This window comes from Rhinolophus hipposideros (genome assembly GCF_964194185.1).
Source record: "Rhinolophus hipposideros genome assembly, chromosome: 26".
NCBI lineage: Eukaryota > Metazoa > Chordata > Mammalia > Chiroptera > Rhinolophidae > Rhinolophus > Rhinolophus hipposideros.
In genome coordinates this window covers 336,860-362,121 of record NC_138072.1, presented here as the reverse complement: position 1 = coordinate 362,121, position 25,262 = coordinate 336,860, and the positions used below count along the sequence as shown (strand labels likewise).

Genomic DNA, 25,262 nt, shown 5'->3' with positions numbered 1-25,262 from the left:
TCCCGGGAGGAGCCCCGGGAATTCCCACGGCCTGGGCGAATCCCCCTGCTCTCGCGGCTGCTGCGCGCCCCTCCCCCGCGTGGCGGCCACTGCGGCGCTGCGCACGCGGCTCCCGGCCCCGCAGCCGCCTGCCTGTGCAACCGCGGCAGCTCGCTCGTCACCGACCCTCGTCTGCAGAAAAAGCTGACTCGGGGTTTCCGAGCTGCAGGCGAGTGCAGGAGTGTGCGCCGCCGCCGGACGGCAGGGCGGGGAGACCCACGGTGCCTGAGGCCCGCCCCCCCACTCTTCAGCGGGGAAGAGGGACCCCAGGGCCCAGGGCTCAAGGCCAGCCGCTCGCAGGACGGCGCCCGGGACTCCACACCTCACAGTCTCGTGGGCCGGTGCCCCACAGGGCCTCTCGGGTGCGCCTCTTCCCTTTCTCCGTGGGGAGAGAAATGCTTCTCTTTTGAAATTCCCCACAGCTTCTTTGGCCGGGAGGAGGGAGGAAAGGGCGCAAAGTTCAGGAGGCTGCATTGAGGTTAGACTCGGGGTTTCCCGATGCTGAGGGTCCCAGGGCCCCATCCTGCTTCCAGGACGCTTCCACCTTTATGACTGCAGGTGGTGCTGCTCAGAGGCAGCGAGGATGAAATGACCCCCACGGCTCCTTCTGGTAAAACGTATCAAAAGCCACCTCCAGTGAAACAGGGTCTAATTACAGCAAATAAAGCGTTTATGCAGGATTAGGTCCGCTCCGCCTGAACGTGGCTGTACGGAATGCAGAAGCCTCCTCCCTCCCCCCTCGGGGACAGGGGCTCTGATGGGGTAAGAAAGGTCAGAAGACATTTGCACAGCCAGAGGCTGGGCCAACGGGGGAGTGGGGAGTACTGTGGTCCCTTGAGAGGAGGCAGCTGAGGCATCTGTGCTCAGAGCCACTTAGGCCCCGGAAGACCCCCCGCCACAGGGGTGGTAATGACAGCTTACAGCCTGACTTCCTTCGGTCTTATTGAACAATCCAGGCACCGGACAACTTGTCACTCCATGGAGGCACAGGAAGCCCCCAAAGGCTTCCCAAGGTGCAGAGTGAGGGCATGGAGCTGGGGCTCGTGACCCCAGATGCTGTCCCTCCCCCAGCCCACACGGGCTCCACCCTTTCCTCCAGGTGACCCTCCTGTCATCTCTTTGCAGCTTCCTGTGCCACCATTTCTATTTGTGGCCTCTGGGTGGATTCGAAGGCAGAGGGGAAGGCAGAGGGTGAGGGAAGTCCCCTCTTGTGCTGCGGGCTGCCTGGGGGTCCCTTACACAGACAGAAAGCCCACGTTGGAGCAGCTGTGGGCAGGTGGACAGGCGCAGAGGTTGGTGCTGCGGTCCCTTGGAGACACTGAAGGAGATGCTCAGAGTGCCAGGGTCTGGGGTGGGGGGTGGGGAGTGGGGGGTGGGGGTCTCGTGTTCCTTTGAGGAGGAGCGGAGCTGCCAGGTGTGGTGAGAAGAGGGCCTGGGACAAGCCTGAGAAAGCTGGGGTGAGGCACCCAGTCTGTGGCCCTACCAGGTGCGAACACACTCCCGTTCTATCTCAGAGTCACTTACGTTCCCTCTGCTTCCTTTATCTGCTGTAAACCACAGCTGATTGTGTGTCCGAGAGTGTTCAGTGACACGGGGACACCGCATTAACTCAGGCACGGGGACACTATCAGCCAGCCAGACTCAGTGCTGAGTCCACGTCTCTTCATTTCACTTCGCCCGTGTGACAGAGACTGCTACCCTCATTTTCCAGAACAGCACAGTGGAGCCCAGGGGAGTTAAGCAATGTTCTCAGTCCCAGGCTCTATTTGTCCAAAAGATGGGTGTGTGTGTGAGAGCCCAGGTGTGCAAGGACCAAAGGTTTGGCTTCTGATTTCTGCCACTGGTCCAGGGCTGCGTGTGGGAGGGCACAGGGCAGGGTGATGCCAATGTGGTGACCAGGGCCCTCTGCGGGGCAGAGGGTCAGACAGGAGGGAATGGGGCAGGTGACTGGTCAGAGCAACAGGGTGACCGAAGGCCCGGAAATAAGGCCCAGGGAGTATGGCTGTGCAGTCCTCAGAGCTAAGGGCAAGGGGGCTCCTGACCACGCCCATGCCCCACATCCTGGGGGCTGGGCTGGCGGTGGAGCGGGGGCGGGGCCCAGTCCCACTGGGGCTGCACAGGGCCAGCAAGTGTCCCCACACATGGCCCTGCAGCACCTGGGTTGTGAGGCTCTGATGGGGAGGCGAGCTTTGGAACACACACAAACCAGAATGGTCAGTCGTGGGGGTCAGCTTGAACAGGGATCTTGCTCATTGCTGTGTGACTACAAGACAAATGGACACCTCTCTGGGCCTCTAGCCCTCCAGGCCCCAAGGGCTCTGCTCCCCATGTCCTTGATTGTGCCCCTCTTCACTTGAGACCTAGGGCGGCAGCAGTGCAGTCCTACCTGGGCATTGGGCCCCGTCACCCTGCCCCAGGGCCCTGACAGCCTGACACCACGAGTGGCGGAGACCACGGACAGGGAGCCAGACAGGGTTGGCTTAAATCCGCCCTCCAGTTGCTGAACACACAGCATCGCAAGGCGTCCTAACCTATCCGACATTCACCTGCCATCTACGAAAGTGGGAAATAACACTTCTCAGCAAAGGACGGTACGAAGCTTCGATAGCTAGACACACCTTGTATAGAGGGCCCAACACAGGGACACAGCGACACAGCCATCGACGTGAGGTCCCTGCTTTCCTGCTGAGCTGTCCCCAGCCCAGGGACTCCCTGACTTGCGTCCCTGTGTGCCCACCTGGCAGATGACCCACTACGCTGGGAGACCCCTTCTCACGGCTTGTGCGCCGTGAAGCGTTAGAGTGGACCTCTTTATCTGGACTAAAGTCTGTCTCCCTGTGACTTCCAGCGTTGGTGAGCGTCCAGCGTTCAGAAGACGTGACGGTTCTCCAGCTGCCTGAGAGCAGCCACCACAGCTGCCCTGACTGTCGCTGTCTAGTTGCAGGGGCTCCTTCCAGTCTTGTTCCAGTTTTCCATTGCCTCTACCATCCTTCTGGATAAAACCCAGTGCGCCTGTGTCCTGGGAGTAGGGTGACCTGAGAGGCACAGCACCACCAAACACGAGCCAGTTAGTCCGAATTCCATGTGGGATGGGGGGTGAGGCTCCTGCTCAGCAGCCTTTTCATCAGGCCCGGCCTCGAGCCCCCTGCGCCAGAGACACAGTCACCGTGGCCGTAGGGCCACCCAGAGGGGAGCCCAAAGGTGGTAGGACCAGGAGGCCCCTGTCCCCACCCAGGCCCACCTGGGGCCCAGGCCCTGGGAGGTGGAGCTCAGGACCCTGGACAGAGTTTTGGCAGAGGGACTGGGGGGGGTTCCTCCCGGGACAAGTCAGAGAGGGAGGGGTCTGTCTGCGTCTGCTCCCTCACACAGCAAGGCGAGCCCTGACTGGCCCCAGGGTGCTGGAAGCGACATGCCCCTGCCTGGCCTCCCTCTTGCCCTGAGGACAGCAGCAGCCCAGACCCTCCTGGACCCTGACACTCTGGAAGCTGGGTTGGAGCCAGCGTGGGAACAGGGCTCTGAGGGGGAGGGCAGAGGTCTCCAGGGGGACTTGGCATCCAGGGGAAGCCCAGGGTGGGGTGGGGGGACGCTGACCCTGGTCCTGGCACAGCTGTCAGCACTGCTCTCCTCCTCGGCTGCCCTGAACAGCTGACCCAAGAATCCATCCATTAATTGGCAGGAAGTCACCCGAGCCCTCTGGGGGCCTCGGTGGGTCTGTCCCGGCACTTCCGGCAGCACCACTAGGCCGTGGCTCTAGGACCAGCTCTGCCCCCGGCCACTGACTGACCTTGGGCAAGTCACTTCTCTCTGGGTCTCAGGTTCCTTGTTAATATCATGAAATGATTGGACTGGATGGTCTCTTGGGTGGCTTTCGGCTCTGATGGTTCTGAGTCTGAGCTGGGAAGCTGGGAGTGGGTAGATGGCAGAGGCTGCCTGGCCCCTTTTGTGGAGAGAAAGAGGAGAAAATGAGGAGGACATGTCCCACTGGATCGTGTCAGCAATGGGAACGCACAGGCTGCAGCTAAAAGGTGCCCTTGGGACAGAGATAACCAGGGGCGGAGGCAGGGCCTTCCAGCCAGGCCACCGTGTCCCCTGCTCTCCCCCCACAGCTGTCACCTCCACCTCTGCCTCTACCCAAGCTCCCTGGATCCTGCCTGGGCCAGTCTGGGGCTGGGTGGCAGCATCGCTGGTGACCCACTTCCCCTTCCTCTGGCCCTCAGGGCTGTGACAAGAGTTGCCAGAGGGGGCCGAACGCAGGTTGGGGGCGGCCGTGTGGTGCCTCAAACAGAAGCCCGCACTGAGCTCGAAGGCACTGCAATGCAGTGCTCGGGGTTTTTGCTGCTCATTTTTCCCCTAAGAGTCCTCATTTCCCAGGGAAATGTGAAGCCAAATGCTTCCAGAAAGGTGGGGGCCAGGTTGCCTGGGATGTGCCAAGGCGTCCTACTGAGAGTGGCAGCACTCAAGTCACTCCTGCCCACTGCTCCTGCTGGTCTGGGGGAGGGAGCATGAGGGCTGCTCTTCCCCGCCCCCCCAGGCCTGAAACATGGGCGGGCAGGCGGGCGGGCGGATGGAGCTCAAACGTTTGAATTGGAGCAGTTCTGTTTCCTGGTCCCCAGGGCATCTGACTCCATCAGAGGCTGAGAGGCCTCCAGACTCAAGAATCCGTCTCTGTCTCTCTCCATCTCTCCCCATCACTCTCTGTCTCTGTCTCTCCCTCTCTCTCCCCCTCCTTCCCTCTCTCTCTCTGTCTGAATGAGCTTTCTCTTTGGGGGTCAGGAGCCAACAGTACCCCCTTTGAAGTGTCAAACACCAAATCTGCTGCAGGGTCTCAGGGAAGGCCATGCCCTTGATCCACCCTCCTCGTCTGTCCGGGTGCAAGGGGCCCGTTCCACCGCTCTGCACACACCCCACCACTGTGTTCTGTTCTGTTCATTTTAACAGAACTTTTCAGTCCAGCTCTGATTCCCAATGGGAAAGACCAGCCACAAAAGCACAACGAGAGGATGAGCACGAGCGGAGTGGCACAGGCATGCCAGCCCCGCCAGTGCCCCTCCCTCCCTCGGTTTGCCAGGAGCTGGAATTGCCACAGAGACGAGGGGTGGGGCCCTTGCTGAGCAGAACAGCAGATGGAAGCGGCTGAGATGGGAGCCTGTGCTGGAGAGAGTGGCGTCCAGCCTGGGAGCCCGTCTGCAGGCCGATAAAGCTGCTCAGCCCTGCGCTCTCCCCCTAGGTGGCACGGGCTGTGAGGGTCCTGCTGCCCTTCTCCACTGATGTTGGGTCTCTCAGGCACAGATGGCTCCAGCTCAGGGACAACCAGGACATAGCTGAGCCAATCTGGGTACAGCCCAGGGAGAGGTATTGCCAGTCTGCCATCTGCCGAGCAGGTGACAGCCACTGACAGGTAAGTCAGGGGTGAGGGACAGGGAGTCAGGGCAAGGCAAGCAGCTGCCTGCAGGACCTCCCCCGGCTGCCACCGGATGCCCTGGGCAGGGGACAGGAGGGGCCACCAGGCCCGTATGGCAAGTGGTCTTTAAAGGAAAACAAACCGACCGTCCACCCGAGAGAAGCTGTCTCTGCCTTGTGTATTTCCACACAGCGCAGGCTCTCCTCCCTAAGGTGAGGGCAGGGCTGGGCTCAGATGACAGTAGGGGGACAGGGTATGCCACTGGGGGACCCCACGAGTCAGTGTGGTGTTTACTAGCCCAGACTCTGGTCCCAACTCAGCCCTGCTCACTGTGTGTCCCAGGAGAGTTCATTGACTTTGTAGCCTGTTTCTTCATCTGTGACAGGGGAGGTCACCAGGCACATTTGCCCTCAGTAAATGAAGGCCGCAGCCCCAGGACAGCAGGTGACAGAGGCCGGGTGCCGGTCCCAACAGTCTGAGCAATGGCTCCTGGACTTCCATGTGCTTCACTAACTGCAGGTTCCCAGGCCCAACCCCAAGACTGACTCAGTGGGCTCAGCTCGGGCACTCAGGTAATGTGATACGGCATCCCCAGACCACTGCATGAGCACCACTCACAGGACAGGACGGAGGGTCCAAAGCCCACAAGTCCTGACCGTGACCCTGAATGTGACCCCAGCGGCCCCTGCTCTGGACGCAGGGCTGTGCAGCGCTCGAGCTTTCCCACCAGCCTCATCCATTCACATCCCGTTCCTCAAGTCAGTTCTTCCACAAATACTAAGCAAGCAGCTGCTGGGTCGTAGACTTCAGGTGCGGGGCTCAGGCAGTGAGTACAACAAACTCCTGCCCTCCTGGGCCCTGTGACGCGCGTTCACTGACTCGCTCACTCATTCAGTCAATAGCCAGAGAGCCTGCTCTCCGCATGGCAGCATGCTGGGTGCGAGGGTGACACCTGCAGAGCACTCCTTGTCAGGAAAAGACCGCATGCCCTTGGGGACACTGAGCTCCAAACCCCAGGGCAGAGGGCAGCACCAGGCTGGCTGCTGTCCCCCACACACAGACGTAGCAGACGGGACCTCTGACCGTAGAACGGGACTGTCTGGAGGACTATGTGGAGACGGATGGCTTGGCTTCCTCCCCACTCACTCAGCGTCACCGCTGGGTACAAAGTGTTTCTTTCCCTTCCAACCCAGCTCTGCCCCTTTATGCAATCCCATGCCTCATAATTATGTGTGAGGATGGGCTAATCCCCAAACACAGTGTCACTCCTCTGCGGTTGTGCTGGGAGTCAGGGCCCCGGAGCCACCGGCAGGGGCGCTGAGCCCAGGGCCTGAATTTTTCATGCCAGCCTGGCATCCATCACCGGCTGCCAGTGCCACTCTGTGCTTCAAGGGGGCAGGTGTTCGGTGAGAACACTCTGCGGGCGCTGGCCAGTCCCGCCAGCCGTGGGACTGTTTACAAAGCACGGAGGCCTTCAAATTCACCAGACCCAACACCCTTGCTTTGCAGATGGGGTAACTGAGGCTCAGAGCAGGGCCCTCATTTTCTCAGAGTCGGTCACAAAGCTCGTACGTTTACTTCATTCATTCATTTACTCATTCATTAACTCATTTGTCAGACACTTTGAATGTCTGTTAGGTTCAGAGGCTGCTAGTCAGTGGACATCCAGGATGACCTCAAGAGGCTCACACTGCGACACAGACACCCCATGTCACACAGCACAGCACCGTAAGAGCACTGGTCCGAGCAGCGGGGCGGAGATGTGTGGGAAGGGCAGAGGGCACGTGAGAACAAGACCAGACAGTGGTGACAGGTGTGGTGTATACACAGCTGGTGGCAGGATCAGGAGCAGACCCAGGTGTTCAGATCCCAGGGCCCTCTGGCCTCTGCAGGAGCTAGACTTCCCAATCACCTCGGCGCATCACCTCGGCGCACCACCTCGGCGCACCACCTCGGCGCACCACCTCGGCGCACCACCTCGGCGCACCACCTCGGAGCACCACCTCGGAGCACCACCTCGGAGCACCACCTTGGTGGAACAGGGCCAGCCTGGGGCCCCACAAGTTAACAGTCCAGTTAGCAGTGAGGTTCAGACAGCTGTTACAAGTACCAACGGTCACTGGGGCCAAGGGCTCCTCCACGGCAGAGAATTCTGTTAATAAATTCAGTGTGCATTAATAAATCCACACAAGCCATGAAAATGTCAGCAACGAATATGAAATCAGACACCGTGAGACACATAACTAGCCAGTCTTGTGTCTCTCTAAATTGTGCATTAAATTGTGCATTACAACTCCATTTAGAAGTACTAGTTGATGTTTAATTCTCATCTTTAAAAGGTGTGAAGACCATGGTTGAGGAGCAAGACATGAGCGTGCTTCCCGCTCAGTCCCCTCACCGGACCCCTGGCCTTTCAGATCAGGGCAAACCTGTGTCCCCACTGCCACCTGCCTGCCTGGAGATAGCTTTTCCTGGTTGGTGTGGACAGAACCGATCTGATGAATGCAAAGCTTGTAGGTTCAGACCCACCAAATGATGGCATCACACTGTGTACTAAGCACGGGCAGGTGTGTTTACTCACGGACTCGTCGGGCAGTGCTCACCAGTCAGAAGGGCCACAGCAGCCCAGAGAACACCCCCACGAGTTTTAGTGTGAGGCCAGAAGGTCAGAATTTATTTATTTATTTACTTATTAAGGAGGGCGCAGCTCACTGTGGCCCATGTGGGGATGGAACCAGTGACTATGGTGTTATTAACACCATGCTCTAACCAACTGAGCTAACTGGCCACCCCCAGGAGATTAGAATTTAGCCCCCTGCAAGGTCCCATGAGTGACCCCACCTCAGGGAGACCTGGGAGCAGATGCAGAAGAAGCTGAACGCAGACAAAGCCCAGACGGAGAGAACAGGGTGCAGGTGATGGGGAAGCAGGAAAAGTGCACTAGACTCTTTAGCCCCTGTGCTGCCAAATGTCCTTTGGCTGAAAACTGGGGTGAGGTGCCGGGGGCTCCCTACAGAACCCACCCCCACCCCCACCCCGGGCTGGCGGTCAGCAGGAACTAACGTGCTTCCTGAATTCTAAGGTGCAGGAAAGTGAAGACGAGGGTTAGGGGTGCAAGGATACTGGGCACTAAATCAGGATTAATGAAGTTCCCACCAGAATTAATTACTGCACTGCCAGGAGGCTAGGAGCCCAACGCGGCTGGCCCTTTGGAACGGCCAAATCTGCCTCTGAACAGCATGGATGGGACGTGGTGGGTGGCTTATCACCGTCACACCTAATGTCTGAAGGCAGCTGTAAAGGACAGGAAGGAACCTGACAGCCCTGGGTTACTGCTCTGTACTGAAGTTCATCCCTCCGTCTGTTTGATCAACATGGGCTCTGAACCAGTCGCGCGCTGTCCCGGTGTCAGGGATGGAACAGAATGTCTGCAGTGGCCGGGGTGGTGGACTGACGTCAACCACAGCTCTTCCCTTCACAGCACCTTCTCCCCTCCCTGGACCCTGAGTGCTCGCCACCCATATGGCCAGTGTTGACCGAGGCGAATCCAGTCAAAGAAGCAATCGGCCATGTTAGAAGAAATGACACAGTGCGCAGTGGCCAAAAACACGGCAAATGCAGAAGAAAGGGTGACAGACGGAGAGGGCACAGGGAGAAAACATGCATTTAATTAGGGTTACAGTAAGAAAAAGAGTGATGAAGGGGCAGACGTGATATTTTAAGACACGAAGACTGAAAACACCCAGAGTTGATGAAAGACATTATGCGCAAATTCAACAAATCCCAAAGTAGAAAGAATAAAAAATTCACATCGGACATATCACAGACAAACTGCAGAAAACCAAATGGAAAAGTCTTAAACACTAAAGCCAACCAACCCGGGATTGCGAGGGCAGTGCAGGCGCAGGGGCGTCAGTCGGGGTGTTTGCTGAGACGGGCAGTGAACCAAGACACCTGTCAGTCTCGTCTGGACATCTGGGCCCGGGGCAGGTGGGCAGTTAGGTCTGGGTGGGACCGCGCAGCCAGGCGTCCTGACAGTCACCGACCAGCTGGGAGTGTCTGAGCTACTTTTAAGTCTTCCTTAGACATGGAAACCACAAACTTCTAGAACAAAAGCAAGCTAATCTCAGAATTGGCAGGTTGGCTTCATGCTGTAGCATGCAAGTTAAAAAGGAAGCAAAAATGGCCCCAACAGCATTACAAAGTCGCAGCCTGGAAGCTCAGTTATGCTCCAGGAAAGAATCAGCAACCTGCGCCTAAATCGGGCCCAAACCAACCAGGACGCATCGTGTGGTCTGCACACCCCAAAGCAGTGTGGAGTGAGATGTGACTCAGCCATGCTCCTCCCCACAGAATGTCCACATGACGCGGCGGTTTGTATATCACGAAGACCTCCGCTCACTTGTGTGCTCACAGAGCAGCACCAGGGAGGGCGGCACGGGTCACGTGGGGTTCCCTTTCTGCACCTGGGCCCTGCGCAGCCCCAGCTTGCACGCCCCTAGTCCCCCCCACCAGCTCCAGACACCTCTATTTTCCAGCCTTTAAATGCATTTTCTGCGTCTGCACAAGATTTATTGGAGGCAGGGACATTTCCTCAGCACATGTGCACTCAGTGCAGAGCACGTCCTTGCAGAATTCTGGTGTCACCTGCTGTCAGAAGCCTGGGGGACAAGCTGTGGGTGAGCATTTCCATGGGCGGGCACTCGGGCACTCTGCCTGTCCTCACACCCCTGAGAGACGCCTCTGCGCCCTTACCGCCTTCCCCTGGGGCCCCTGGAAACCCTCCGCAATCTCTCTTCCATCTCCCACTGCCTCTTCCACCTACAGATAAACTTGAGTTTATCCCATTTACAATCCACACACACGTGTGCACACACACGACCTCCATCCAGCTGTCCTGCTACCTGTCACCACTGGTCCCCAGCATCCTCTGAAGTGCCTGTTCTGGGGAGGACACTGGCCCCTGCCTTGCTTGATCTCACTGGCACCTGACAACGTGCTGCGCCCTGCTCCCCTGCCCTTCCCCCCGTCCCTCTCTCCCCGCTCCCCTTGCTTTGAGGCAACACTCAATTCCTGTTCTCCTGCTACTGCTCCCTTCCCTCAAGCTCATCCTGTCTTGCTGCTGTCCTGCGTGGAGTCCCCAGAACATCCCCACCCCCTTCTCTGTCTCCCCACCCTGCCTCACTGCCCCACCTCCCCTGATGGCAAAGGTTGGGCCTCTCCTGGTACCAGACCTACCCTGGCAACTGTTTATTGGTAATTTCCACACAGAGGCAACCCAGACTCACCATGTCCAAAATACACTCCCTGTGGCCCCTCACAAAACCAGCCGTAGTCCTCTACGTGCCTTCCCAGCTCAGGCACCATCCTCACTCACGGTGGCCGGGTTCTGAGGCTCCGAGGCGAAGGGCTCGCCCTGGCCTCTTCTCCTCCACCTCCCACTTGGACTGGCCATCAGTTTGGCGCACACTCTTCTAATTAGGTGAGATGCAGACTCCGTCTCCCGGAGGCCCTCGCGTCTGTCACCTAGATTCCACAATTATCTCCTAACTGCTGCCTGTCTTCTGTTGCTCCCCTCAAACCAGAAATCTTCCTAATTTCTTAGGAGCAAACTTCCTAAGATGCAATGTGATCCCATCACAGCCCTGCTCCATGTCCTTCGGTGGGAAAATCCAAACGCCTCTGCAGGCACTGTAGGCCCTTCACTCAGCCTTGGCCCCGGTGCCACCCTCGGTGCCATCAGCCTTTCCGCCGTCAGCCACGATTCTCCCGCCCGAGGACGCCCTCTACTCAACAAGCGCCCCCGACTCCTCCAAGACGCTTATAAACATCACCTCCTCTAGAACCCACCATTCCATCCTTCTGAACTTCATCTCAGTTTTGAAGTGACGTTTCTCCCTGTCTGTGTCCTCAGCGTCTGGACTCTCGGGAGGCAGGGCCATGGCTGTTCAGCTCTGTCCCAGAACCCAACACAGGGCTGCCACTTACTTGGGGCGCCAGACGTTTTGGCTAAATATAGAGCTTCATAAAATCAAACATGGAAATTCAGAGGATTCTAATTAATATGGGCCGTTACGTAACTGTTTCTGAAACAGGAAAGCAGAACACACTCACTTCTTCCCCCGGGAGACACAGCAAACGGGACCCACCTATGGAATCTCTGAATGGTTCTCCGTCTCATCACAGAACCAGCTGGTGAAACGCATCCCGGCTATAACTGGTGGGGCAGGAAGAAGGGGCCGGTAGGGCCACCCCAAATTGTCTAACGACGGAATCTGCCCTCAGCTCCTTCCTGCCCTGCCTGCTCTTGTCCACCTCAGGGCACTCCCAGAGAACTGCAGCCCCAGCCCATGTCCCACACCGTCTGTCCAACAAGCTGTAGGTCCTGCACACACGTGTGGGGCGCCTGGGGCTGAGCTCAAGGGGCTGGGAGAGCAAGCGAAGAGCCTCTGCCAACAACAGCTGTGTCGTCACCACCCTGCTGCCGGAAGCCACCATTGTGCCTCCAACGTGGGCTCTGTCCCTCACTTGAGTGCCAGTGGCACCAGCAGAGCCAGTGCAGACTGGCCAACACCTGAATGAGGCATGAGACCCTGTGCATGGCCATGTGCCCACTCACGCATAGGGCAGGCACATACACCCATACCTGGGACAGACAGACACACACATACACACACTCCTACCAGGACACACACATACACACACTCCTACCTGGGGACACACACACTCACACACAAACATTCCTACCAGGAAACACACACACACCCTCCTACCTAGGGACAAACACACACACACACTCTTACCAGGACACACACACACACACACACACTCCTACCAGGGGACAGACACACACATACACACACTCCTACCTGGAACACACACACACACACACACTCCTATCAGGACACACACACACTCCTACCCAGGGACGGACACACACACTCACTCCCCTCATCCAGCCCCCATCATCCCCATCGGAGACCAGCCAGCCTTCTCAGCACAAGGCTGCTTGTAGCTGTAATTCTATCCTGGGATCCCAATGACATCAATCCCACAGGGTCAGTGGGGAAGCAGAGGAGACAAGCTGAAGGTGGGGAGAAGAGGCCAGGAGACTGTGGCTGCAGACAGCTCTGCGAGAGCACTGTGGGAGGAGCGAGCTCCACAGCTCACCAGCTGTGTGACCTTAGCAGACCACTGAAGCCCTCTGAGCACCCTTCCTCATTGCATCATGTGGCCGTTTTACAGTGGTTCTAAGCTCCCAGGGGGCAGGGAGCATCCTGGGAGAGGCGGGTCCCCAGTCCACCATCAGCACTATGTGTGCCCCCCCAGGTGCCCCCAGGCTATGGGCTGCAGCTTTGTTTACCCCCAGCAGCCCCTCCTGGGAGTCCACCAACACTCTGAATGGCGGGCAGTGTAGACACCCCACAAAGCAAGCAAGTCCAGTCCCCAGAATTAGAACTATGGACCCCTTCTCCTCTCAAAGTACACCTGAGAAAGCTACTCCACAGGCCCCCCTGCACAAAACCCTCTTCTCTCTGGGGAAGTGTCCCCTCCCACAGTTCTGAGAGCCAGGGAAACCCAGGAGTTCCACACCTACCAGGAGGGCAGCATGAAACATCTGATTACAAAATCTGCCAGGGTCCCTGCTGAATACTTTATCCAGGAGCGATGACCCATTAGTCACATCAATTATTCATCCCCATCAGGGCCAGGGCCAGCCTGGGAACAGCGGAGCGGAGACCATGCCCACTCCCCCTTCACTCCCCCTAAGGGCAACCCATCTCTCCGTCCCCTGCCCACCTAGGGTCCTCCTGAGCACCTCCCCCTGAGAATGTCAGGGTAGTCAGGTGGCTGTCCCCTCCTGAGCAGATGGCCAGCGAGGCTCCAGCCAAGCTAGACTACGATGCCGCAGCCTCACAAAAGGAACGTGAGGCAGACACACTGTGTTTACCAACACAACAAGCATATTTGGTGGCAGGTTGATACAGCAGATGTGGGCTACGTGTCCCTGAGAAAGACACCCACAGCCCACCCGGCTCTGGCCCCATCTGAAGGTCACCTTTCTTCAGGAGAGGTCTCACAATCGCGGATTCTCAGATCTCAAGAGAAAGGACCTCAAGACCAAGCTGTCAGTGCTGCAGGCCCCCTCCCACCACACACGTAAGTGGTGACTGCGCTTCTGCTGACACCAGGACACGGTGCTCGGGTCTCCTGACAAAGACCACGGGTAGTCTAGACAGTTCTAACCCGTCAACACTCATTCAGTACGTATCTTCTGAGCATCTTCCAAGTTCCAGGAACTGAATGAAACCTCAGGCTCACACCCTAAACACACCAAGTTCTTGGTCTATTAAAACCATCTTCCTAAGAGTGGGTCCAAATTCATCTCCATGGATCTTGTGTTCCCTGGGCCTAGTTGGAGATAGATGCAGTCAATTCTCTTTAAGACCAAAGTCTTGGGCTCACTGCTGTGACACTGTGGGACCCAGCTTGCTCCCCTAGTGTGGCCTCGTTCCCCAGAACCGCCTCCCTGCTCGGGCAGTGTTTGGGGGGACTGGACCTGAGCGATGGGGACTCCTGGTTCTAGAAGTTTAAGCCCCCAGTTCTCCCTCCCCCAACAAGAACACTGCACCAAACATGCACACAACAGTCTTCCCTGCCAAGCTGGACTCTGCCTCCACTTCTCCCTGCCCACAACTACTCCTGAGGACTGAGTTTGCCCACTGGTGGGGTAGTTGTCACAGGGAAGCACTGCCTAAAATATGTGCCCCAGCAGCCCCACCATGCCTGGGACCCCACCATTACCCACCCAAGCTATGCTGGAGGGGGCATGTTCAGCAGAGGGCAGCTTGAATCTGTGCCCGGAGCTGCAGAAGACATCCCGACCTGTCCTCGGGGCTGGGAAAGGACATGAGGCGAGCAGACCAGGGGAAGTGGAGGGACTGGGGACCAAGGACAGCAGGCAGGCACTTGGCATCTCTGAGGGGAGCTGACGAGGAGAAGCACCTGAAGGGGAGACAAGAGGGTAACCTGAATATCACCTGCAGTCTCCCTTTGGTATTAGGTGTGTTCCGGAGGGTTCCAAGAGATGCCACCCAGTATGTGGAGCCTGCGCTGCCTTTCATGACCCAAGGGTGACAGTGTCACCTTCTGCCCCAGGCTGACTGCCCCTCTACCGGAGAAACAAGGAGGGCTTGCATTATCAGCTTAGTGAGATATACGGTGGTCAAGGAAGAGACAGAGATGGGGGAGGTTGGGGAAAAGGACTCTGAAGGGAGCAGAGCTGCCTCCTTCCTGGAGTTTTCCTGAGCCTGGAAGCAGAACGACCTTGCTCAGATGAATTAAGAGGCTGAGAAGCCCCTACTGCAGTCACACAGGACGCAGCCACGGTCTGGCACCCTGTCCTCTCTGCACTCCCACAGCCTCCCCAGCCCTCAGAACTCGGGGGAGCTTGCAGCCGCTGCCCACCCTCCCCCCACACCTGGCCCCGTTGCCATGAGATCAGGCCAGGCTGCTGTCACTGCAGCCCAGCCCTCCCGCAAGTGACCTATCTGGAATGTGTCCCTGCTCTCAACATTTCAACAACTGGCGGGAGATGCAAGTCACTGGCCCTGGGAGACCACAAGCAGAATCCAGAACCCGAGGTCCTGAAGTCCTATTGGGTACCGGCCAAACTGGCCGTCCCTAACCAGGCCATGCGTGTCAAGCGACCTGAAGGCCTCCTGGGAAAGAGTCATGGACGTGCGCCTCATTTTACACAGTAAATAGTGGGACCCAGGGAGACGACGTGGCTTGGCCACCGTCTCACACGGAGTAAAGCGCGCAAACAACTCCCCACAACCCTGGTTTTCTCTCTCCCTGGCCCCGTCTCCGGCCTCGGCGCCGAGCCGGGCGCTGTCCGTGGTGCTGAAAGTCGGGGGGCCGGGCCGTGCGCCTCCCGGCCCGAGGGCAGCGGCGCGGAGCTGTCCGTGGTGCTGAAAGTCGGGGGGCCGGGCCGTGCGCCTCCCGGCCCGAGGGCAGCGGCGCGGAGCTGTCCGTGGTGCTGAAAGTCGGGGGCCGGGCCGTGCGCCTCCCGGCCCGAGGGCAGCGGCGCGGAGCTGTCCGTGGTGCTGAGCCCGGTCCTGAGCAGCGCGGCTTGCGTTTCTGAGCACGGCGGGACCCCCAGCGTCATAGCGCTGCTATGGCGGGTTCAGGGAAAGGAGGCAGGCACGGATTCCAAGGGGACACACAGGCAGATGGTCAAGAACATGGCGAAGGGGACAGTGCACCCTCCCCACCTCTCATTTCTCATCACCTCGAACCAAGCATGGCCCCGATTGTAACACACTGAGACACATACAGGTCCTTTCAAGGAAAACAACGTAACTGACGCTAGTTAGCTCCAACGTTTCCAAGGGGAAAGTTTCTAAAAAGGAAATCACCAGAAGGGCGTGCCAAGAGAAATTTGGAGGACAGGAGGATAACAACACTCTTTAGAAGACGTGGGGTGGATGTGAAAGGTCTTGCTAAGAGCCTGGAGGTTGGATCTTTCAAGATTACCCTCCAAAGTCCAAAGTCATGACTGTGATCCTTCTGTGGGTTCTCGGAGTCAAGTGGGGGGGTGTCTCAAAAAATAAATGTACTGTCCATTCCTCCACTGTTGACGGCAAAGTAACCTCAGAGGAGATTTATGTATCTTCTAGCATAACCCTTGAGAAATCCCTGAAAACATCTGTAATGACATCAGGATTGTGTGGAAAAGAAGGAGCTAAATCTATGCTGAGCCCCCGACTGGAGTCCCTGCTGAACAAATCTAGAAGCCATGATCTTCACAAGGTCCTTGGCTTCTTTGGAAGGTCCTCCCTTCACAACTGAGGCTGAATGGTGTAGCTTGTTGCCAGGGCAGATATTCAGCACCCGTGGATGGGCCACAGCCAAAGGAGCTGTTTGTTCTGCTGCAGGTTTCACTCTCATAACTGAAATCTGAAGCTGTGAGTTCACACACACACTCTCTTTCACCCCTTACCCCAGAGATTACATCATAACACTGACAAAGGAGGGCTTTTCCCCTCAATGAGCCCCATTACACACAGCACTACTCTCTTCCTCCTCCTCCTCTCCCCCGACACTGTGACACACTCACTGAATACAAGTGAACCACGAACCTGCACAGTCAGCTCTCTCCAGCACATCTACACCCACATTTCCTTGGATGGAGGGAATCCTGGTGGCCAATCTATCCTTTCCTCATACCTACCCTGTCCCAGGCTCTCCTTCTCTTTGAAGGAGGTCTCACCACCTGTTTGCTCTTCTGTCACAATGTCTAACCACGTTTACTGTTCAGAAATTCCACTGTATCTACCAGAAATCTTTCATGCTATAGGTTAATCCTCTTGCCTTTCTTGCACTATAAATCATTTTTAAAGATGTGGGGCATCTTTCTCAGAGGAATGGGGAACAGGGTTTCAAAAGACCTTTTATAACCTGCGGGCAGACGCACACTCCGGTATAATGCTCCCCCCACCTGCACGCACACAGAGACTCTGTGACCACGGGTAAGAACAGAAAGTCCAAGGACACAAAGGACCCTGAGAGGGCATCTGATCCATCCCCCATTTCTAGAGCCAGGACTGCCGCAGGGACCCTGGGAAGAAGGCCTTATGGGCTGCCCGATCCCATGCCCTCGAAGAGCCACCTCCAGCCCTTGTTTCTGGATCTGAAACATGAAACACCCTGGCCTCTCCTAGCCCCCAAACCCAGCCTCCGCAGCAATCACATTGTCAGCAACTAATACACTTCTCAGAAGCCATATTTATCTTACAGCAGGACAAGAGATCAAAGGTGTAATTGGGCTGCATTTGATTGAGTGTGACAATTGCAGTGAGCCACATATGTCATCGAGAGATGTGAACTGGGGAAGGTTTATGCTCAACAGTTCATTTCCAAGAGGACCTGCCATCTTCCTCTCACAGACATCCAGACAGCGCTGACATCAGTGGCACCGCAAGGAGAAAGATCCACGGCTCATCTGAGGGAGGGACCTTGTAAGGTCACCCACCCACCCTGGTCTCCATGCCAATATCCCTCTGAAAAGCTCTTTCTCTACTTTGCTGGAACGCCGATTTGACACTCTTTCTTCACCCCGATGAGCACCTTCCTGATGTCTCAGTGCAACAAGCAAGAAAGTGCTGCCTAATGTCTAACCCAAAGCCTGCTTGCTTCAGTTTCCCACCATTACCCTAGTGCTGTCCTCAGTGCAATGACAGCAGCTTTCTCTTGTCATATCTCCATCTCTGACTCCAGCCAGTCTGGGAACACACCTGTCATGTCCAGGCAGGCGTGGCCCATAACCCTGCCTCTGGCTCTCAGCCTCTGCAGCCGCTGGACTGTTTGCACTGGCACCCAACTCACGGGACAGCAGGCAGGAAGGGGTATACAGTGGGAGGAACGAGGCTACACACAGGGAAGGACGCCCTCAGCCTAAGGGGTCCTAGCAGGTAGCCCTCAGAGGGCCTGCTCAATAAGAAGTGTTGGGCAAAGGGGGACACTGCAGGTCCTCCACTGTGAGATTTCTCTCCGAATGGGCTGGGCTCTGGTTCCCTGAGCGTCCCCAGAGCTGTGTGGGCAGCACCTGTGCCCCAACTCCAGCAGCACGACCAGTTCTAGACAACTCTGTGGGTGCCAGCGTGGTGGGCATTTGTCCTGTGCCCAGGCAGTGGGCCGCCTGCTCCCCTCTCCAGAGTGTGCAGCCTGGCGGGAGCGGCACTGAGCAGGCAAACCTGAAGTTAGATGCTGATTCTGCCACCCATAGCAGTGTGACTGCTGTGTACCTCCTGAGACCTACTGTTTTCACATGTAAATGGGGTAAAACGTCACATGCCCTAAACTGGAAGTGTTCTGTGACGTCTCATTTCATCACAGAGAATTACCCCGCACCTCAGACAGTGTCAGCAGCTTCTGCAAAGGCGCAGGCCGGAAGGGGCAGTCTTGGCTGGAGCCTGGCCCTCTGACTCCCAGCTGCCACCTGCTGTTCCAGTTCTGCCTGCAGAACACCAACTGTGGGGCCTGCACCTTCCTCTGAGGACCCCTGACCTGCAGCTCCACTGTAGGCACAGCTGGTGAGAATGGGCAGGAGGGGGTGCAGTTCTGACCAATCATCGGCCGCAGTGGCCTGGAATGCCCCCAAGGTACCTGCCACCTGAACTGAGACCTGCTTCTGCCTGGATGGTATGAGATTCTGAACAAGTCACACAACTTGCCTGGGACTCAGTTAAAATGGGGACAGCGGCAGACCTCACAGTGGGGCTGAGGGCCTGAGGGCCGCAGCAGATGTGACAGCTTCATGCTGGAGTAAGGGGGCGGGTGGCTCGGGGGTGGGGGTGGGAGAGCTGGGCAAGGAGCAGGCTGGGGGCCTGTCTTGCTCAGCACCTGTCAGCACGCTCCTTGCATGCCAGGCCCTTCTGGCTCTGCCTTCTCCTCTGCCTGCTGGAGAGTGATGCCACAGTGACAGCTGAAATCCTGAGGCGCAGACAAAGCAGTTCGGGGGGGCAGGGTAAATCCCCTTCTTTTCCTGCCCTGACTTCCAGGTGGGGGCTGCTTGGTAGCACCAAACCCTCTAGCTTCAGGGACCATTATAATGGTCCAGCAACTCGCATCATCCGTTCCTAACCGGCAAGGTCTGGAAGGGGCCTGGAATTCAGCCTCCCCACCCTGGCACTCAGCTGACGACCTCCTGACCAGGCAGACAGGAGCTCTGTCCTAGTGTGAAATCTCTTGGGGAGGGAGCTTTCTCATCGCCTCTGCCCCACGGAGTTGGGGTGTCCTTCTGCTGTGTAACTATAGACCCCTCACTGAAGTTCAGGCCTCTTTCAGGGAAGTTGACAGCCAGGTGCTCCCTGCAACCCAGACTCACAGCGACGGGTCAGGTCCGCCTGGGCCTGGAGCCACATTAGCCATCACTCCGTCACTGGCCTGAACTCCCAGTTCAAAGGATGAAAATGGAGGCTTGCGAGAACAAACCCTTCCCAGAAATTAAGCTGTGACATGATACGGCTCATCAGACATAGAGGTCAGCCGGAAGACACTCTGGGAAACCACCAAGGGAGTCAGAACAGACCCTCCCCTTGAGTCTTTAAGAATAACAGAACGGAAAGTGCCCCCTGAGAAACAGGGTGGCCTGGGGGCAGGGGAGGGGTGTGAGGAGCCCACAGGCCCCACTGGAGCCACTCCCAGCTCTCCAGCACTGCTCCAGATGTTATACAGCTTAATTCAGTCCATCTCACCCAAAACAGCCTACGTCACAGATCCGAACTTTATTTCCATTCTACAGACGGGAAGATTGACAAGCCGACGTTGAGATCACAGTGAGGGGAAGAACCAAAAGGAACCCAGGCGACAGTCACTATCCTGCGTCTTAGGACAAATATCTATGACGTGACTTTTCTCCAAATAAACTGCGTTATTCATCTCAGGCTTCCCGTCCAGGATGAGTCAGGACCAAATCCTGGCCTCTGTGACTTGTCGCCGGTGCAATGAGCACTCACCTTAAGAAGTGAGGTGTGCTGTCCCACAGGCCACACTGCCGTCATCACTGAGCATGCTTTACCCTGTGGGGTAAGTGCTTTACCTGTTTGTTGTAGATGAAACTCTCCTGACCTGGTCAGGTCACCCCATTTTTGCCCTAAAAGCACCCTCTCCACATTCCTAACATTTGTCATGGTTGCAATGAATTCTGTGTGCAATTATCTGTTTAATTCCCTGTGACTCTCTAGACTGTAAGAGCCCTGAGGGCAGAAACCAGGAGTGTTTTGTTCCCAACTGAGTCTCCACTGCCCTGCACAGCTCCCGGGACACAGACTCAAAGGCGAAGGTGAACGAACGTAGAAACTCTGCTCAGAAGGGCTCACAGGGGTTTGTTGTGTTCACTGTGGTATCCAGTGAATAGCACACAGCGGGTGTTCACCAACAAACAGTGCTGAATTTATCAAGTCACACACTTTGCAATGAGTGGCCCGGAGACTTGAACCCAGGCCTGGAGAGCTCCCAGCCCCTACGCTCCCTGCTTCCTGTTTTAGCCATTAGCCACACAGAGCAAACACCCCCTTGCTGTTCCCGCTGGCTTGCCATTCCAGTCCTTTAAAGACCTCCCCGTCATCTACTTCAAGAAAAGCAAACCCAGCTTCAGCTAGAACCTGGGTCAGCAAAGTCCAAACACAAAATTCCAAAACAGCCTTGGGCAATCCGAGGACACTTCTGTCTGGGGAGGGCGTGACGGCCATTCTTCCAGCCCATGGAGCCCCAGCTCCATCTTCACCTGCCACCTGCCACCCCATATCTACTCTCCGAGAGGCTGCAAGGCTCGTGCGGAAGAGAAAGCAGAAATCCAGGGACAGGGCCACTGCACTCAGCTCGGGCTTGCCTGGGGCTGGCAGCAGAGGGCACGGTAGAGGATTTTTCCAGGCCGCCTCAAAGCCCACCCATCCCAGTCCCTGCAGAGCCCAGGACAGCCCCGTTGCACCTGCCAGCTCTCCTGAGGTTAAAGAGCAATGTTTACAAGCACCAACAGCCTTCTCTTCCCTACGCCCTGCTCTGCGGGTGTCAGGATGCAAAGCCAAAAAGTGAGAACTGTGTTTGCAAAATCCCCCCTCAAAAAGGAAACTTGCCTGAAAGAGCTCCTGGATTGCTGAACGAAGCTGACTCAGCAGAGTGATCTGGGCTCCTCCTCCTGGGGACGGTGGTGAGGCCACTGCATCCCCCTCCCACAGCTTTCCAGAAGCCCCCCAGCTCATCCTTGGGCAACACAGGGTGGGGATGAGGGGAGGGTCAAGCTCAAGAGGTCCCCAGAAAAAGCTAGGCATGAAGTCAGAGATGCGTCTGAGAGCCAGGGGGACAGAACCCGGATAAGGGCTCAGCTGGCACGGGTGGTTCCCCAGGGGCATGTGGAGGAGAAGGGTTGGGGGAGGCCTGGACCCTGACGCTGACTCACCCCCAGGGCCTGACACAGGCTGCAGCTTGCAGTCCTTCCAGGCCACTGTTCACCAGGACCCAGGCCAGGCCAGGCACGTCCCACTGCATCATGGCTGCCCTGCCCGCCGTGCACGGGCCCTCTGGCTGGCCTTAGGGGTACGGGGCTTAGCTCTTCTTTTCGGGTCCTCTGGTGGCCACAAATGTTTCCAGCAGCCTTCAGGCTGGACTGGAACCTAAGCAGGGGAGGTGGCTGGAAGGACTAAGGGCTCACCCTCTGATAAAGTGCCCATGTTGAGGACAATGTATGACACCTAGGGGACCTCCTCAGGGCAGCAGAGGAAGAGGCGGGGAAGGGCACCATCCACTCTCCAGGCCGGACCTTCCTTTCCAGCCCACCTTCCTCTCTTTCTGGGGACCACCTGCCCATCCCATCTGGGTGTCCCCACACAGCCAGCCTCGGCCTTTCTCCCCACTGCAGTGCCCCTGCCAGAGCAGGGCCAGCACCTCCTGTTCTCACCTCCTCCTGCTGGCAGGGGAGGCATTCACTTCTCTACCTTAACAGGGGAGGGGAGGACGCTGCAGAGGGAGAGATGGGGCTTTGGCAGCCCCCCCACATACACACACCAGGGGCTGGGGGTGTCCTGGAGGCACCCGAGGGATGTGAGAATAGAAATGGGGAAGGTGCTGGGTTAAAGGGCTCGGAGGATAAATCACCTGCGTTTTTAGCTAAAACCCCAGTGCACTGAAGGGGGGATAGGCATAGGCACAGGGGAAGCGGGACCCCAAAAAGGAAAGGTCAGTGAAGGACTCCAGAATGGGGGTGGGTAGTCTGCAGTCTGGGGTGGGGGGGAGTGCAGCCCAGTGGCGGCCACTGGAGCGGGCGGGACGTCCTGGTCCTGCTGAGTCATGAGATTTGTGGAGCGGCGAGGGGCCGCCACCCCGCCGCGCGAGGCCCTGTCCCAGCGCCTCTCGACCCACCGTCTGTCCCCCACCCCCTCCGGATCCAGGGTGTCTGCCTCCTGGTGCTCGTGGACCCTCCCAGCCCTCCCGGGACGGCGGGGAGGGGATCCCCACGTTGAGGTGGGGACGCTCAGGCCGGCGGGGCGCCCAGAGGAGCGGCGGGGCTCTGCGGCTCTCCCCGGGACCCCGGCGACGCGGCGCCCTCCTCCCGCCCCGGCCCGCGAAGCAGCCGGGCCCCCAGCAGGAGCCTTCCGTCCGGACGCGCCCAAACTCCGCGCGGCCGCAACTTGCCGGCCACCCAGCCTGGAGGCGGACCCACCCCGCGCCCCTCGGCTCAGGCTGAGAACCCGCCGGGAGGAGAAACTTCGGGGAGCAGGGGCGCCCCACGGCCGGGGCGCGGACTCACCCGGAGCGGTCGGAGCGGCGCGAGAGACCTGGGGCCCCACGCGAGGGCCAAGCGAGCGGCGGCGAGGACGCGGCGCTGGCACAATCCCGCGCCCGAGTCCCGCGCGGGCCCGGCCCCAACTCGGCCAAGAGGCTCTGCCGCAGACTTGCCGGAGGCTCTGCGTCCGCGGAGCGAGGAGGGAGGAGGGAGGAGGGAGGAGGGAGGAGGAAGGGAGGAGGGAGGGAGGAGGGAACGAGGAGGTAGGGAGGGGGGAGGGAGGGGGGAGCGCCGGCGTGCGCTGCGGCGCGGGGCGGGGCGGGGCGGGGCGGCCGGCGGGGGGCGGGGCGGAGGGCGGGGCGGGGCGGTCGGCGGGGGGCGGGGCGGGGCGGGGCGGCGGGGGGCGGGGCCGGGAGGAGCGGGAGGGGCGGCGGGCGGGGGGCGGGGCGGGGCGGCCGGCGGGGGGCGGGGCGGAGGGCGGGGCGGCGGGGGCGGGGCGGGGCGGCCGGCGGGGGGCGGGGCGGGGCGGCGGGGGGCGGGGCCGGGAGGAGCGGGAGGGGCAGGAGGAGGACGAGGGGAGGGGAAAGGACGGGAGGAGGGGGCGCACCCCGCGGGCACCACCCGCCTCCGCGGGCTGACCCCCCGCCCCCCGCTCTCAGGACCCCGCCTGCTGCTGAACGTCTGGACGTCAGACCGGGGCCTCAAGGCCCCTCCAAGCCCGCACCACCGGCCTCAGGAGCCTCCCACAGTCACTGGGGATCTCAGAGCCCCTTCCCTCCCCATTCCTCCCTCCTCCTGTACAGCCGCCTCTACCTGTACTTGTCACCAGGAGGGCAGGGGCTTCTGAGCCTAAAGGGTTGGTGGATCCCCTAAAGAGGGGATCCTTGGGAGAAGTTAAGGGGCCTGGGGCCCATGAGAATAGGGTGGGTGGGGCAGAGGAAGGTCCAGGAAGGTGGCTAGGAGGATCCGGATGGAGATGGAAAGGAAAAGAGGAAACTACCATTCGCTGAATAGCAAACAGGGCTTTCCACACCTGCTAGTTTCTTATTGCTTAAGATGTCCCTTTAAGGTGGGTATCACTACGGGTGGTTTGCACTGAGAACACAGCCCCTGAACGGTATTTTGGCCAAGGAGTCACAGACAGAGCGTGTGGCACTGAGACAGGCCTGGGGAGGAAGCAGGGCCACATGTACGCAGGGGAGCCCTTCCTGGGAGGAGGGCGGGGCCCCAGGACCCCGGGCCTATATAATTTGGACACCCACTTCAACACTTGGGGAGTCAGCTTTGCAGTGGCGCTGGCCCCTGCCTCCCTCCCGGGCTGCTGGTGAGGCTCTTTCTTCAGATCACTGTCCAGCAATGCCAGGTAGGACACAGAGGCCACACCTCAGGCTCGCCTCAGAGCATGGGGCCGTGGCTGCCACCTGCCAGGCCCTCAGGGAACGGTGATGGAGGCTTCTGGGGTCCTCAATGAGACTGAAGCGGCCCCTGCAGCCCGGAGGCTAGCAAGGGCAGAAGAGGAAGTGGGGTCTCAGTCTACACAGTATGAAACTGGGCCCCACCCTCAGCTGCTTGACCAAAGGGACCAGCGTTAGTCTGTTGGCTCCTTCCTACTCTCCATTCGAACAATGAGTCTGCAGGACGCCAGCCAGAGAGGGCTGCAGCCCCCTTATACACACAGAGCCCAGAGCCCAGCCAAGCCAGCAAAGGGCTGCCCCCATTACCAGTGGAGGTTTTTGCTGCTGCCCAACTTCTGCGCCTGGGAACCAACAGGCAGAGGAAGGCAGCCTGCCTCCCCACACTGCTTAAGAGTCGAAACCGCAATTTGGCTAAATGAAAAACATGGTGTCCTGACCACGGTCTCAGTGTTACCTTAACTCACCAGGACCAGGATGAGTGCCTGCGTTGTAAACCTAATGGGGGAGCAGCAGCCCTCCTGCTTATTCCCCAGGCTCCAGGAGCCGGAAAAGGGAGGCATGTGCCATCCACACCCAGCCTTTCAAGTGTCTGCGCTTTTAAAAAGATGAGCCCTTGCTGCTCTCAGACCATCACTGACCGCAAGCTCGTCCAGGGGCCACTGAGGCAGCCTCTGCCCGAGCACAGTACCGTTTGGAAGAATGAAGGTGAGGGAGGGCAGCCCCCCTGGTTCCCAGAGCTCTCCAGGGAGAAAGGGTCTGTGAGCCCTGGACTGCTCTCTCGTCACTTCCCGCTGCACACAGCTTCCTGGTGTCTTTCTCTAGAGGCTTCCCTGGCACGAGGCAGAAGGGGCAGGGCTGAAGCACCGCACCCACCCCGCTGTCCCCAGGGACCCACCACCCCTGCGCCTCCCTTTGCCATCTGACCCACTTTGGGGCCATCCACTCACCGGCTGCCAGCCCTTGCACCCCAACACTCGCACTGCTGTGCTGCTGTCCTCGTCCTGGAGAGGTCCTGCTATTCACCACCCCCTGGTTGTCCAGGGGGTCCACACGGTGGGTGCTGGCCAGCTCATTTCCTGCTCTCCCTGCCCAACACCATCCCCACAGGGCCCTGTCACTC

At 58.6% G+C, this 25,262-nt stretch overlaps 1 protein-coding gene across 2 annotated transcripts in view; it reads right to left on the bottom strand.

Moving 5' to 3' along the window:
- The window catches only part of SYT2 (synaptotagmin 2), a 49,217-nt gene extending 26,307 nt beyond the window's left edge, over positions 1–22,910 (bottom strand). The window contains exon 1 of one of the 2 annotated variants that reach the window (XM_081039330.1): positions 22,752–22,910. The gene's annotated coding sequence lies outside the window, so the exon portion shown is untranslated. The remainder of the gene's footprint in view (positions 1–22,751) is intronic. The other variant, XM_081039331.1, reaches the window with a different exon arrangement.
- Between the last annotated feature and the right edge of the window lie 2,352 nt (positions 22,911–25,262).